Source organism: Puma concolor, chromosome E4 (genome assembly GCF_028749965.1).
Source record: "Puma concolor isolate L17-30 chromosome E4, mPumCon1.1.hap2, whole genome shotgun sequence".
NCBI lineage: Eukaryota > Metazoa > Chordata > Mammalia > Carnivora > Felidae > Puma > Puma concolor.
Window position 1 is genome coordinate 12867142 of NC_141683.1, and position 15883 is coordinate 12883024.

Below are 15883 nucleotides of genomic sequence, written 5' to 3' on the forward strand. Positions count from 1 at the left end.
GCGTACTGTGAACCCCAGATGGCCCAGGTCCTGTCTCTGGGGATATTTTCAGTTTCCTGTAGAAAGGGCTGGAAAGAGATTATGTTGGAGTCACCCAGGGCCCCATCCTTGCCTTTCCTCTCTATTTTTAGGTACTCTCATTCCCTTGGTGATCTCATCTTTTTGTCACGGCTTTAAAAAGCATCCCAACACTGCCAATTCCCTAGTTTATATCTGGGAAGCAATTGGAGGGTTTAGGGTAAAGAAGTGATAGGATCCAACACATACTTGAAGAATCAGCTCCGAATTTCTCCCCTGAACTCAAAACTTATCCAACTTCCCACCTGTTCGTCCATAAGCATCTGTGAAAATTAATAAAAGGAAACCTCATTGAGAGTGGAGTTGGGAGGCCAGCAGGAGGAGCTCCCAGGTCCAGCCCCATTTGTCAATCGCAGACCCAAAAGAAATAGACCTCGCAGGTGGCCACTACTTCACCATCTCAGCAGAACCAAGGAAGATTTCTTCTGCTCCTAACAGGGGCTTAGCCAATAAGAGACGGTCACAGCTCAGCCAATGAGAAACTACTATACTTCCAACTCCCAGTTTACTCCTTTAAGTTTACAACAGTCCCTCTTAACCGACCCCACCTTTCCTTACAAAAGAGGGTTCCTCCCCTTCTCTGGACTATGGTTTTGCTATGGTTTGCTGTCGCAGATTGCAGTTCTCAGCTATTCCTGAATAAACCCCTTTTTTTTTTTTTTTTTTTTTTGCTGGTAAAATTACTGACAGTTTTAAGGTTCACACATTTCAGACATAATGTATCCAAAATTTAGCTCCTGATCTTGCCTCCAAATGTATTCTTTCTGTAGTTTTCCATCTCAGTAAATGGCCACTCCATGCTCCTAGATGCTTGGGCCAAAAACCTTGGGGTTGTGTCTGACTCGTCTCTTATTCTCCTATCACATGTTCAAACTGTCTAAATAAAAATCTATCTACTAAATACTCTTTGTCTCTACTTTGAAAATATATCCAGAATCCCATCACCTGTCATCAGCATCACTGCAATACCTGGTCAAAGCCACTTCCCCTCTTAACTTGGCTGTAGTAGCCTCCTACCTGGTCTCCCTGCTTTAGTCTGTACTCAGCGTGCCAGCAAGAGTAGTCTTCTCAGCACACAAGTCAGACAGAACGTGCTATCCTCTACCCAAAGACCTCAAGAAACTCCCACATCACTAGGAGTAAAAGCCTATGCCCTATAACACCCCACAAGGTGATACCTCATCGGACCCCTGGCGACTTGCCTGACTTTATCTCCTAATACTTTTCCCATCATTCACTCTGCTCCAGCCATGTTGACCTCCACGCTGCTTTTCACACAAGATGGGCATAGTCCCTATTCAGTGCCTTTCCATTTGCTGTTCTGTCTACCTGGATTGTTTTTCCTTTGGGTTTTCTTCCTTCCTTCCTCCCTCCCTCTCCCTCTCTTTCTTTCTTTCTTCTTTCTTTCTCTCTTTCCTATTTTCTTTCTTTCCTTTTCTTTTCTTTCTTTCTTTCATTCCTTCTTTCCTTTTTCTTTTCTTCCTTTCTTCCCTCCTTCCTTTCTTCCTTCCTTCCTCTTTTCTTTCTTTCCTTTTTCTTTTCTCTTTCTTTCTTCCTTTCTTCCTTTCCTTTCCTTTCCTTTCCTTTCCTTTCCTTTCCTTTCCTTTCCTTTCCGCATGCTCCATGAACCCTGTCAGGTATTTTCTCAAATGTCCCTTTGTCAATGATTACCCTATTGAAAATTACAACCTCCCTCCATTCTTTATTCTCTGTTTTAATTTGTCTACATAGCATTCATTACCTCTAACATATAACGCTTATTTTAATTTTTTTTTTCAACGTTTATTTATTTTTGGGACAGAGAGAGACAGAGCATGAACGGGGGAGGGGCAGAGAGAGAGGGAGACACAGAATCGGAAACAGGCTCCAGGCTCTGAGCCATCAGCCCAGAGCCCGACGCGGGGCTCGAACTCACGGACCGCGAGATCGTGACCTGGCTGAAGTCGGACGCTTAACCGACTGCGCCACCCAGGCGCCCCTTATTTTAATTTTTTATTGTGTCTCAATTAAAATATCAGCTCCATGAAATCAGGGATTTTTATCTGTTTTGGTCACTGTTATATTCTCAGCACTTACAATAGTGCCTGGCCAAGGGAGGCACTCGACAAATAATCATTGAATGAATAAAACAGGATAGGAAAGCCTGAAACATTTACTGAATGTGTCTCCTCAGTAATTCTTAAAGGGTTCAAAAGCGATCAACTTCTCTTTCTTTTCTGTTTGTTGTTGTTGTTGTTATCTTGCTTCCCCCCCCCCCCCCCCCCCGCCCCTTGCAGCTAAAACTTAATATCTCTGAGTTAAGCCTTTAAGGGAATCCTAGATAGCTCTTCACAAATCTCATACTGTATTTACTGGACTCCAGGAAGACCTTGCATTTAGTACCAATGATGGGATATCATCACTGGTGACGATAGAGGCATTTCCAGGATCTGTGTTCACTCATATAGGTTTTGTTCACTGAATACATTTCTAAGGGTCTATTTATCAGGGCACAACTTCAGTCCTCCAACAACTAAAGTGCTCATACTGCAAAGCCATTATTTGTATTTCTCCAAATTCCGGTCAAAGGCAACTCTCATTCAATTAAGTTGACTGATAGTGGTAGGTAAATCATCTCAGCAAAACACTTTCCTGGTATCAAATCTTTAGAACCTATTGAAGATGACTGTCTTCAAAAAATTCCCTTTAAAATGTTAACACAGCAATAATAACGATACAGTTGATCCCCAGCCAATACAGGGGTGAGGGGCACCAAACCCTGCCACCCCTGCAGTGGAAAATCTATATATACCTTTTGGCTCCCCACAAACTTAACTATTAATAGCCTACTGTTGACCAGAAGTCTTACCAATATATAAACAACCAATTAACACATATTTCATATGTTATATATATTATATATAGTATTCTTAAAGTAAGCTAAAGAAAAAAAATATGAAGAAAGTCAAGGAAAATAATTATAATACTGTACTATTTATAAAAAAAAAATCAGCATAGAATTCACAACCTGATATGTTGTGCTGTCTGTCTCCACATTTCTGGATTCTGAAGGGTTAGAAGTCCTTTCCCTCCAAGGGGGACACTTCTGCTCGGGGCATGACAAGAGTCTCATTTCACTATATTCTGTAGCTCCTGTCTGGACGCTTTGGGTTTCTTGTTTTCAGGGACCAATGGACAAGCAGTAGAGTCTTCATCTTGGCAGAGTAGCTGGCTCTGATCAGCAGAGGGGGCAGTGCTGCAGGGAGGAATGTTATGACATCTGGCTGACTCCACTTGGGTGTCTGTTGTACCTTGCTCAGTTCTGATGGTAAATTGACAAGCACAGCAACGCTTCGCTGATGGGGGCATGGTGACTAAGGGCCCAGATCCCTCAGACACGAGGGTCTGGGGCTTGCTGCCAGAGAAGCCATAATACCAGCAGAGGTATTGCCTGTGGGGAGAGGAATCTAGACTGGACAATGGGAAAGGGTGATGGTGAGCACCAGCTACAACTCCAAGACCAGGCGTAGGAGCAGAGGCTGTAGTTCATCCCAATGAATCTCCTTTTCCTGGCTTTCCCCAGGAAAAGGTGCTTAGTGGCACAGTGGGAGAACTCCCGGAATGTATATGAAGAAGTGGATCAAGTGACACAAAGGATAGACTGTGGCGGACATAGAGATGTGTGCCCACATCTCCTTTCTGGGAGGATGGGTCTCCAGCTGTGGTATCTTCAGCAGATGGCCTCTACCTCTCAGCATCTTCGGGGGCCACCCCTCCCTCAGGTGGCCCAGGAGGGACTGATGGAGAGAGGACTGTAAAGGCCTCTCCATTTTAGCCCTGAGTGGGATAAGTCTGACGAGTTCTGGAGCTCCCTGTGGGGTTGGCTGAGCCCGCCAAGTCTCCAGGTCTGGATCACAACCTGTTATCTCCTTTTCCTCAACCCTGCTCTCCTCCTCCCTTCCACAGGTGTTGATCCCAAGGGAACACCCTGTATACTGAACACTGAGCTTGGTCTCAGGTCTGCAGCTGGACAACCGAACCTACAAAGTGTTATATGACTGGGGGCATTTTTGTGGGATTAAAACTAGTCAAGCGTTATAAAAGCCTGGGAATTTTTTTATTTTTTTATTTTATTTTTAGCAGATGCAGTATTCTGAGAAAGGGATTAACATGATTGAAAGTGGTGGCCAAGAAATATGATTCTTGTTGCTGTGTTGGAAGGTCTGGAAGTGTAAGAGGCTAAAATATAAAACAGACTGGGAATCTGTTACGGGAGTCTAGGAATGAAATCAACAGGCTAACCGAGGGTTGTAGTTGGAGGGGAAAAAATATACCTAAGTTATTTTTCAAAAGAGAATTGGAAAGATTCGATGTCAACCTGGATGTGAGGATGAAGACAAGCCAGCTAGAATAAATATTGATTCCCAAGTTGAGAGCAGAGGTGTCTAAGCACGCCGCTGATGGGAACAGACAAAAATGGAAAAAGATTTAAGCACGAGGATAATACCTAATTTAAAACGTCGACAAGATATTGAAGTGGAAATTTTGTCATGCTGGGAGGCATCTGAATTATCCAGCCATGGGGAGGGACTTCATGTAGCGAGGACAGGCTATAACCAGCAGGAGGGTCTCTCACCCACGAGGGAACGGAGGCGGGGCTCTAGCCTCAGTGGAGCCTCATCTGCAGAGACGCTGGGGTGCCTTCCATGACTTGCACAAAAGTATTGTATGAACAGGTCGGGGCTCTGATCGTTGTCCTGAAACCAGAGAGAGATGTTGCGATGTATGGATGAATTCGATTGGAGATGGAAAGTTCATGAAGGAGAAAAGGCTAAGTTAGACTTCAGTAGGGTCAGGGATTAGGCAAATCACTTACACCTTCTGAATCCCATCTTCCTTATATGTGTGGCCGGATGGTTTGCTCCTTTCTACTCCTCAGCGGCGTCCTTATTATACCAAGATATGATAACCAGATGAGATATTTGGCGAGGCAGAGAGTCTTAGAGGTGGAAGCCCTTAGCCTAATATTGACGAGACTTATGTATGAAGTGATTCAGTTTAGCAGTGGAGATGCTTACCTTACAGATGCTTTAAAGGCAGGCCACTTTTCTTCGTCCTGTCTTTGCACGTGCAGGATCTAATGATTCCAGCATATCCACAGGGGGAGAAGCCAGAGGGAGAAGCCAGATGGAACGCAGAAGTCCGCATCTCCTTCAAGAGGAAGAAGTGGGACATTAAGGAGCCAAGACACGAAACGTACAGATCAATAGCGCTGCCTTGGAACCACATATCTAAGGAGTCACCCAGGGCGGTCTGTATGAGTTTGTAAGCACTTTTTCTTTTTTTTCCTGGTAAGAGTGAGTCTGATGATTTGTCCCCGATCTCAGTCAGACCTAAAAGGCTCTGTAGTTGGGCTGGTTACACAGCAGGACTATGACTGAGTGACCAGCAGGGTATATGAAGTCCAGGCTGGGACTCCCGTTGCGCTCACTGGTGCTGATGCATTTCATGCACACATCAGTGGTCCTCAGATCTAGAAAGAAATGCATCCTGGCTCTGTTCTCTAAGACGGGACAACTTGGAGCACGAGTCTGGCTCCTCCAGAGGTTTTTCGGATGCGTATCTTCACTTCAATGCTACTGCTGTATCGTATCCCTTTCCTGTAACCAACCATACTTTCCTAAACATTGTCATTTTGGATCCTGTCTGTTGCTGTAATGAGTGCAAGACAGAGATAATTAAGTTAAGTTGCATAAATCAAATAGCTACTTGTTGTGTCCTGTGCATAACTGATGCCCACAAAGTGTCCATTTTTTAACCCTTTTCCCTCCCTTACAATTTCATCATAACTTATTTGTCTCACTTTTTCTCTGAGAGATTCTAACCCTTCTTGCTAAATGGGTATATATAAGAGCAAGTTCTCTTAAGACGCCCTTTGAATTGTGTCGTTTTGGAAAATGTGGGATAGTACAAAGCAAATTAAACTTCTCTGCAATGTCACTGACCAGGTATAATCACTGGGAAGGTATTTTCACAAACATTTCCCGTTTCTGTTCTACGAATAAAATTCTCGTGATTCCCTTCCCCCTCACTTGGCTCATGATTGTATAATTTTTGAGGAGCCATGGTCCCAGTGTGGACTGCAAAGCCTGGTGGACGTATTTATAGCAATCATTGGTTTCTTATTGGAAGACTGAGATGGTGCCTATATCATCTTGCTATAGACTCAAAATTGTTTTTGCTACTCTGAACACAAGGTACTGTATCTCACATCTTGGGGTCTGGGGATATACACGATGGGGTTTTCCATAATGGTGCAGACTTTGTCCCAAATAACAAAGGAAACCAATATGTCTGCACATAACACTTCCTGTAGATGATTGTGTTTCATCTGCACAGTGCTCTCATGAGGTTGGTATTGTTATCCTCATGTTACTGATGGAGGAACTGACGCCGGGAGAGGCTAAGTATTCCAGTTAAAGCAGCCCAGCTGTTCCATGACTCTGCATTGGAAGAACAGCCAGTCATTGACATCTTCATGGCCATCATGACCACCTCTGTTGGAGCCACCCTAGTCTGCTGTTCAAGGTAGTGCGATAGCTCCGTAACTGCTACCCTTAGCCCTTATATCATGGGCAAAGTGAGCCTTTAAAAAACATAAGGCTGATCATGTCATTCCTCTGCTTAAATCCTTTACTGAAAAATCCCTCAGAGTAAAATCCAAAGTAATTACTCTGTCCTGTAAGACCCTATATGATCTGTTCCTTCTTGCTCCCAACTTTCCCAACCACCCCAGTCTCTGCTCTTACTTCTCCCTCCCCCATCTCTCTCTGTCTTGTTCCCTGGACTCAGTGCCCTTCTTCACGCATACCTGATGTGTCTCCACCTCAGGGCCTTTGCACCTGCTGTGCCTACTCTGCCTGGAATCTATCACTTCATTCTTATCCCTGCTTCAATGTCACATCTTCTTCAAACCCTTCCCTGGCTACCCTATTTATAATAGCATAGACTCCAACTCTCTTTATCCTTTACCCTGCTTTATTTTTTTCATAGTGTTTATTACCACCTCACATGTATTTATCTATTTCTTCATTCATTTATTTTCTCTCTTTTCCCTCAAGAATGTGAGCTGCTCGAGAGTGGAAACTTTGCTTTGTTTATTGTTCTATCTCCAGGTCTAAAGCAGGGTCTGGCCCACTAAGGAAAATTTGATACTGAATGATAGGAAGGAAGGAGCCAGAACTCCAACTCATGTCTTTGTCCCAGGCCCAGGCTGTTTCTTCTTGCATTTTGAATACCTCAGGGCCCCTTAAAGGGAGGAACATACGGGAAGGACCAGGGTATTGTACATATTTCTTTTTTTTTTTTTATTTATATATGAAATTTATTGTCGAATTGGTTTCCATACAACACCCAGTGCTCATCCCAAAAGGTGCCCTCCTCAATACCCATCACCCACCCTCTCCTCCCTCCCACCCCCCATCAACCCTTAGTTTGTTCTCAGTTCTCAACAGTCTCTTATGCTTTGGCTCTCTCCCACTCTAACCTCTTTTTTTTTTTTTTTCCTTCCCCTCCCCCATGGGTTCCTGTTAAGTTTCTCAGGATCCACATAAGAGTGAAACCATATGGTATCTGTCTTTCTCTGTATGGCTTATTTCACTTAGCATCACACTCTCCAGTTCCATCCACGTTGCTACAAAAGGCCATATTTCATTTTTTCTCATTGCCACGTAGTACTCCATTGTGTATATAAACCACAATTTCTTTATCCATTCATCAGTTGATGGACATTTAGGCTCTTTCCATAATTTGGCTATTGTTGAGAGTGCTGCTATGAACATTGGGGTACAAGTGCCCCTATGCATCAGTACTCCTGTGTCCCTTGGATAAATTCCTAGCAGTGCTATTGCTGGGTCATAGGGTAGGTCTATTTTTAATTTTCTGAGGAACCTCCACACTGCTTTCCAGAGCGGCTGCACCAATTTGCATTCCCACCAACAGTGCAAGAGGGTTCCCGTTTCTCCACATCCTCTCCAGCATCTATAGTCTCCTGATTTGTTCATTTTGGCCACTCTGACTGGCGTGAGGTGATACCTGAGTGTGGTTTTGATTTGTATTTCCCTGATAAGGAGCGACGCTGAACATCTTTTCATGTGCCTGTTGGCCATCCGGATGTCTTCTTGAGAGAAGTGTCTATTCATGTTTTTTGTACATATTTCTATTAATCCCCTTTTCTTGCCTCTTGCTGAGAGTAGAATGAAGTAAATCAAGGCAGACTCGTTCCTCAGAAGGCCATGCCAGCATTGGCTCTTCTCCCTTGAGGAAACAAGATAACACACAGAGAAAACAACATCTATAATGATGGATTCATAAGGAAGAGCTGAAGGGACCATTTCTATGGTGAAATAACCTGGCCTTTGAGGTCAGGGGATCATAGCTCTGCCGTCTGACTTGGAGCAAGATTTTTGTAACCTTCTTAGGCTTGGTTTTCTCATTTCTACAGTGGGGTTAACGACCTTCCCCGTAGAGTCATAGAAGAGTCACTTTCTAAGAAAAAAAAGCCACAGGAACTGTCTTTTCACAGAATCCCAGGAGGATTTGAAGAGCGTCAGATACTCCATCTTTGAGACTGAAGTCACAAAGCATGACTTTACGAGATCAAAAGTAAAAGCTAATTTAGCGCAGTGGGTTAGCAGGTGGTGGGAGGGCTTTTAGCAGACTAATGGCTTTAGTATGTGGTGGCACCAGTGGTACAGATTTTGTCCCTAAATGGCTGGTCCCAGCAACAAGATGGCAGCAAGGGGAATCCACACAATTTCAGAGGCAATGAAGGTGGCAGGCACCACCTTCACAAATGTCTCCATTTCCGTCTCCATACCCAACCCCCCCGCCCCCTTCTCCTCTCCTACCCCCCCTTCTCCCCCATCCCCACCTTCCCCGTTACTCCTCCCTCCTCCTTCATGTAGGTATGAGATTCACTCTCCAGGACTTAGATTGTACTGGTGGGGATATAGACCTAATAAATCAATATTTTAAATAGAGCATTAAGCACATACATAGCATTTGATATAGAGACTGTCTCATTTAATTGTTATTTAATCTCCCTTAAAGAAAGTATGTTATTCTCTATTGGCCTGGGAAGAAATGAGGCCAAGAAGGGAGAATAACTTGTTCAAGGCCCTGCAACTCATATGTGATAGTATCAGGACCTGAAACTAGGCCTCTGTGGCTCAGACACTTGTTCTAAAGTCCTGCACATTTGATGGGTGGGATCAATGGGTGGTGACTGGCTGTGGCAGGGGGCTGGGGCTGTGAGGAGAGGTGGTCTAGAATAATGTCTAGGTTCCTGATTTGGGTGGTCTGTTGGACAGTTAGAGGTGCCTTACCCAGGATAGGGACACACTGACTCCTGTAAATAGTTCCAGCCTCTAATTAGCATCGAGATCATTTTTTACGTTAAAAACGAGATGCTGGCCAGAGTTACAGGAATTCTTGTTTTAATCCTTCACTTGGTTTTGCCTACAATAGACTAGCTAAATTGTGACCAAGAGACCTCCTATTAATTTGAAGCTGTCTTGAACGCAAAAGAGTCAAGCTATTAAACTAATGAATGAGCCGCGTTCCTGTTACCTTTGTACTCATTCCCCCAGAGCCTTTTTCCCCAACGGTCAGCAGGTATCATGTTATGGCAGTGAAAGCTATTAGGTAGTGCTTGCAGTCTGAAAAGTAGAAAAGTCAAGCATGCTGGAGGAGCCCTGGCCTATTAAGGAGAGAGAAGTCTGGTTCTGATTACTGATAATTATAGATAAGCTGGAGCCGACAGCCATTTTCTGACCACAAACTCAAATCAATCAATTAAAAACTGCATGTAGCTGTACCACGGCTAATCAGTCCCAGGCACTTCAGGATGATCCATTAAGTCCTACCTCGACCATGTCATGGTTGCTGTGTTCCATCTGCTACTCCGACAGTAGATCAAATACACACCTCATTTTATACTCTCCGACTAATCGAGAATGCTGTTAACAGTGTCAGCCTTCCATCCACTTACTGAAATCACCCGCCTTGTACAAGAAGTTCAGGGATTGAGTCATCATTTCCTTTTCTGAAGCCAGGCATGCAAACCTAAGAAAAATGATTACTAGCAAGGAAAAGCAATCGTTGCTGAAGCCTTTGGCTAATTGTGTTGCCCACTTACCGAAAGAGATGAGGGCAGGGCTTCCAGAGGTGGGTGGCTGTGGCAGTGTGGGACACAGAAGGTAGTTGCACAAAGAGGAGATATTTGGGGGAATGAGGTTTAGCTTCAAAATAGGGCATGTGGAAGAGGGTAATTCTTGGTTACTCCAGGTGCGTGGATTCCCAAGGAAGCGGACTTCAATACAATCTAATGAGGAAGGCTTCTATTCAGAGGTTGCAAACCAGTAGTCTGTAAGTTAAAAACCACTAGCAGATGTGGCTTGTTGGACCCCCACAGTGTTTAAGACAAAATGTGAATTCGTTGCCGACATTTAGGATCAAGGAATTGAACAAGATCTTAGATCGATGGCTTCTTGTTGTTGTTGTTGTTGTTGAAAATGTGAAAGATTCAGCAACACTGAGCCCCAACTTCCCCCCACCCCCAGCCCCAGCTGGAGGCTGTTTCCTTTGGAAAGAACTTGTTCTTTCCAGCTCACCACATTCCCCACAACTTTCTTTGGACCTACCTCAGTCTCCTTCACTCATTTATGTTACTTCCTGGCTCTTGCAGCTTTTTTGAGATCGTGATTCTTCCTGATGACTTAAGCCCCTTGAGAGTGGAGATCACTCTGCCCTTCAAGGTGCTCAGACAGAGACTGGAGGAGCACCTGCTGAGGATCGAGCAGATAGTGTATTCATGGCAAAAGCAAGTGGGCCCCTGGTCTGGGCCCTGTTTTTTTTTTTAAGAGGGCCCTGTCTTGGTTCTCCTCTGATTGTGTCCCACCCATGGGCATAGGGGTCCATGTTATCCGAGGGACAAGTTCTCCTGGACCTCCAGACATTCACTCCTCACTCCAGACACCCAAGGTTACCAGATGCTTCCCCTTGTTTGTCCTCCTGAGGATGGGCTGTGCTGCTGGTGTATTGACTCCTAGGTGTGTGAGATGAGCAAGTGAAGGCTGTTCAGTAGGAAGGACATATTTAGTGCTTAGACATGTGGTGTTTTGGGTCCACAGACATGCATGGGAGACCTCTTGCAATGCAGGGCAGGATTCAAGGTGGGTAAAGAAAGTGAGCTGGGGGCCTAGGTACTTCTTCCCAGGGTTTATCCTGAGCTCATATTTAAAATGCTATGTCCCCCAAATTCTCTCATATTCCAGCAATGGCATGAATCCTGTGCCTTGGAAAACACTGGATAGAAGGCGGTCTCAAGAGGAGTAAGTCCACACCACTCTAAAATATGATAGCTTTTCTTGGCAAGAAAAAAAGAAGAAGCATTATGTCTTAGAGTACCTCCAGGCCACTTAGATTACTTCTTTTCCTATTTATGAAGTATTAAGTCATAGGATGTGGTACCGCCCTGACTGTTCTGGAACATCTGGCCTTTAAACCCAGACAGCATGGTATTCTCTTTTGAGCATTACTGCTCAATTCTCATAGCTTTCCTCTACTTTATCTGATTATGGGCACCCAGGTAATGCCTATTTTCCTGGTTGATCTAACTCCCTTTGCTGGGACTCCCCACTCTTATGATCATGAGTTTTTTGTTCTAGGACAAGGAGAACCATTTGCCAACGCAGCCTGGAATTTACAGGGTTCCCACTGCTCCTTGTCTTTAAAGAGGCAACCAAGCCCATGACTCCCAGCAGTTTGCCAGATGAAAATGGTTTTCTCGTCCAAAGGCCATTGTGGAGCTGTGGTGTTACCATACCACACGCTTCAGCAAGGGCACTGAATTTTGGTGACTTTTGCATCACCCTTCAGGTTATAATAAGAACCACATTATCCTCCAAGTGAAAACAACAACAGCAAACTGGTCAATTGGGCAGATCTGATTAAATTTGTTTTCATCATATTTAACTTCAAGCAAATCGATGAGATGAATAAATTGGCCAGGTGCTGATTTAGTCAAATCCCGTCAAACTGGTTGGCCTTACAAACAGCCATGGGCTATCAAGGTTACACCATAGCCTACAACTGCCAGAGAGGAGAGCCATGCTCCCAGTGTTCAAAAGTGCCCCATGTCAACACTTTTCCTTTATCTCCGATCATTTTGGCTGTGCTTAAAATCACTACACCATCAAGTAAACTTCAATATTTGGCCACAAATCACAGAGTTGTAGAAACGTTAATAGCAAATGGACTATCATCACTTTCCATAATGAGAGTAATAGAAAACAGATATCTAAAAGTCATTTCTTTGATTGCCAACTTATTCTTGCCGTCTAATTCGACCTTAAGAAGAAAATGCAATCCTGCCTATGGCAGTATTGGCTTATTTGCTTGTTGAAAGCATTGAAACTTGTCACGAATACATAATTTGTGTTCGGGCGTTTCCCACAAGGCACTCCTGAAGGAGACATTTTTTTTTCCCACTCAAAAATTAAAAACAAACAACAACAACGATGTTTTGCTATTATTTTCTTTGTTCACTATCATTCCAAAAAATGACGTATTTAGAAAATATGTTAGAAATCACTCCAAGTGTCATCATATTATTTTGCAGAGGCAGGAAATTACTCTAAAAATTACAGAAGGAAGTGTGCTTCCATTCCTCTTAGTTTATCAGTTCTCAACCTGGGCTGCACGTTGGAATCATCTGGAAAGTTAAAAAAAAAAAAAAAATGCCTATCCCTGGGTTTCCAACCCAGAAAGACTGACTTTATGCGTCTGGGTGTGGCATGGGCATTAGCAGTTTTAAAAGCTCCCCAAGTGATTCTAATGTTCAGCTACATTTGAGAACCCCTGACCTAGTAGAGTCTGGTGATTCTCAAACTTGAAAATGCATGCGGATCTCCTGGAGAGCTTGTTAAAACACAGATTGCTGGTCTGCACGCCTAGAGATTCTGATTCTCCAGGTCTGGGGTGGGGCTCAGTCTCTATCAAGGTGATACTGGTGATGACCACATCTTGAATAGCACCTGGGTAGCTCATTTGTCTCTCCTGCAGGCCGAGCGGACAAAGACCCTTGAGGAAAAGCGGGTTGTCAAATGTGTCCACCAGAGTCTCTTAAAGGGACTTTCTTAAACCCTATAAGGGACACATCAGAAATGTTAGATCGTACTGGAGGAGGTGCCAAGCCAGTAAACAAACGCCTGAAACCCTGTGGGATCGTCTTAATAACTGGAATGTCAACACAAAGCTTAATTTATGTAGGCAGAAAACTGGAGTCAACAAAAAGAGAAAATCTGATTACACAGACTAACTTTTCAAATTGCTTTCTAATCCAATGACCACTAGAAACAGAGGAAGGAAACAGGATAAGAATAGGAGCGACACAAGAAGGAAATCTTCGTTATACAACCACATGCGAATGGTTTCTAGGTGTCTCCACGCTTGGATTTTGGATCTAAATAGGTGTCAGCTTGATTTTTGTTTGAGAGCGTTAGTTTTATGACCTGATAGGCAGACCGACCATCTCAGTTTGTCCAGGACTTCCTCTTTATAGTACCGAAAGACCTGCATTCTGGAAAATCCCGGGCTCTTGCCCACTGGGGCAGTTGGACAACCTTAAGACGAGCAAGAAATTTAATCGCTCTGTAGCTCATTCTCTTTGTTATAAAATGTGGATGACAATACTTACCTCGGGGAGTTGCTGAGATGATTAAAAGCCATAAAGTGTGAAGCACCCTGCACAAACCTGGCTTAGAGGAGAAAGCGAAAAATAGTGGCTTCAAGTAATAACTTTTTCCTGGCTCTGAAACTTTGGAATGGGAGACTCCTTACACCAAAAAGCCGTGCCAGTTGCTTTAGGAAGTACCTATTTTGGTCTGATGGAGTGTGTGGTGATGACAAGGGAGAGCAGTTTTCTAGACTGAGCGAGTGTTCGGAGCATATTTGCTAGTCGATACTCAGTCTTCCAGTGATAACTTTCGGTTCTGTATTGGATGAGACATGTACTAAACCTAAAGTTTAACTTTATAGGAGTTCTCTGAGAACTGTGCACACGGTTGCCTACTGTGAGAAAACCCGGTGGCAGAATTCTGACTCAGAGCAGGTGGATTTGGGGACGTTTGTTCACATTACGAGGATCCTCCTTTCGCTCATGACGGGGTCTGTTTCACTTAGCGACTTGCTCCAGTAGCAGCTTTCTGTGCTGATGGGAATACTCTGTGTCTGTGCTGTCCAGCGTGGTAGCCACTGACGACATGAGACTATCTTTTTTTAAGTTTATTTATGCATTTGGAGAAAAACAGAGACAATACGAGCAGGGGAGAGGCAGAGAGAAGGAGAGAGAGAATCCCAAGCAGGCTCCGCACTGCCAGCACAGAGCCCGACTCCGGGCTTGAACTCATGAACCCTGAGATCGTGACCTGAGCCGAAACCAAGAGTCAGATGCTTAACCTACTGAGCCACCCAGGCGCTCCCCCCACGTGTGACTATTGAGCGTTTATTTGAACGTGGCTGTGGCAACTGAGGGATGACATTTTTAATTTCATTTAGTTTTAATTCATGTAAATTGGAACTGCCTTCCTGGGGTGATCAGTGGCTGTACGGGAGGGAGGGGGGGCTCTGGTACATTTGACAGAGCTTACTGTTGATGATTAAAGAGAAGTTGAAAGGTAGAGACACTGATGATTACATGTAAATTAGACTGGAGACTGAGTTGTTTCTGACATAGAATTCAATTGACAAGCATTTATCGAGCAAAAGAATACTAGGGAGTGACTTCTCAGAGTGACTACAGCGTAACCAGGAGCTTCGGTAAAGGACATCTAGAAGAGGCTGGAAGGCATGGGTCTGAGTGCCAGTGGTGGGTCTAGTCTGACCTAACCTGCTGTGTCTCCTTGGGCAAACCGCTCACCGGCACTGGGCCATTCTTCTCTGAGGTCCTTTCAAACGCCAACACCTCTTGAAAAGAAGAGCACCTATGCACTGTAACTCACTCTTTCTTGGTGGGCACATCTCAAAGCCATTCTGATTCTAGCATTGTTGAAAAACTGGGGAAGGAGGGAAGCTTACGGTCACAAAAACCTTGGCTCTGCAGAGAATCTGGCCTACCACAATTGAAATTCACAAATAGTCTTTATCGACTATGAACACAGTCCCATAAAGGATGGATAAAATAAATTCTCTGCTTTTTGATTGCTTGTAACCTGGTTGGGGAGGGAGGGAAGACAACTCACTATGACCCAGGGCAGGAGGAAATGAGTCTGTATGAATATCCATACAAACAATGTGGGGAGGGGCCATTAAGGAAGACAGTTCTTCTTTCACAGGGATGTGTGCAAAGTGGGTGGCCTATGGCTACTCAGGTCCGAGAGAAGAGTCTGGCGCTTTCAACGGGGGTGAGGAATTAGAGGCGTGACCAAACCCGTTGGTTTAAGGGCACACAGCATTTTTGTGCACGGTAATTGTTTTTACTTTTCATCACGCTGACGCAGTTCCAAATGTATACTTCTAGAGACTAGCATGATCGCTTCTGCTCCTTCTGCTCATTCCATTACACGGCTCCTTTTGTTTACTGTGGACAATTCTACCGTATTTTCCGTGATTATAAACTTACCCGTCACTCCCTTCCCCAGTGCTTCTGTTTTAGAAGAGTCTTCTAGGAGAGGGGAAAGGCTGGGAGATATGAATGATGATTTCCAGCATGTGCACGTTATGATGCAATTTCACTCAGCAAAACAATTTTGAGGACCTGTGGTGT

General features: G+C 44.2%; 2 long non-coding RNA genes across 2 annotated transcripts in view; one reads left to right on the forward strand and one right to left on the reverse strand.

The window, feature by feature from the left end:
* LOC112864805 (uncharacterized) overlaps positions 1 to 15883 on the forward strand; it is a 54324-nt gene that overhangs the window by 14202 nt on the left and 24239 nt on the right. The window lies entirely within an intron of this gene.
* Positions 4144 to 10094, reverse strand: LOC147572469 (uncharacterized). Its single transcript, XR_015245997.1, has 4 exons — positions 9984 to 10094; positions 5136 to 5268; positions 4934 to 5003; positions 4144 to 4814 (listed from the first exon to the last, which is right to left on the reverse strand). It is a non-coding gene; the product is annotated as an uncharacterized LOC147572469 (long non-coding RNA).